This window comes from Solanum pennellii, chromosome 1, assembly GCF_001406875.1.
Source record: "Solanum pennellii chromosome 1, SPENNV200".
NCBI classification, from domain to species: Eukaryota; Viridiplantae; Streptophyta; class Magnoliopsida; order Solanales; family Solanaceae; genus Solanum; species Solanum pennellii.
Genome location: NC_028637.1, coordinates 71,613,668 through 71,614,212, shown reverse-complemented (window position 1 = coordinate 71,614,212; position 545 = coordinate 71,613,668).

The following is a 545-nucleotide window of genomic DNA, read 5'->3' as shown; positions in this document are numbered from 1 at the left end:
TTTTATTTTTCATCAAGTAAACATATGTAAACTTAGAAAAATCATCAATGAAAGTGATAAAATATCTATTACCTCCACGAGTTAGAATTCCACCAAGTTCACAAATATCAGTATGAACTAATTCTAACAAATCAGTTTTTCTTTCAACTTGAAAATGAGGCCTTTTAGTGATCTTGGCTTTACTACAAGCCTCACACTTTTCAAAATTCTTTTTAACCATTGGGATTAATCCTAAACTACTCATGATTCCAACATAACGATCATTAATATGACACAAACGAGCATGCCAAAAATTAGTAGAAGAAAGCATATAAACAGAAGTAGAAGTTTTATTCATTTCAACATTTAACTTAAACATCCCATCACATGCATACACCTTCCCCACAAAAATACCTTTCTTCACTATTACATATTGATCAGATCCAATAATCTGTTTAAAGCCTGCTTTATTAAGAAGAAAACTAGACATCAAATTTTTTCTCATAGAAGGAGTATAAAGTACATCTTTCAATGTTAATATCCTTCCAGAAGTAAAACACAATTCA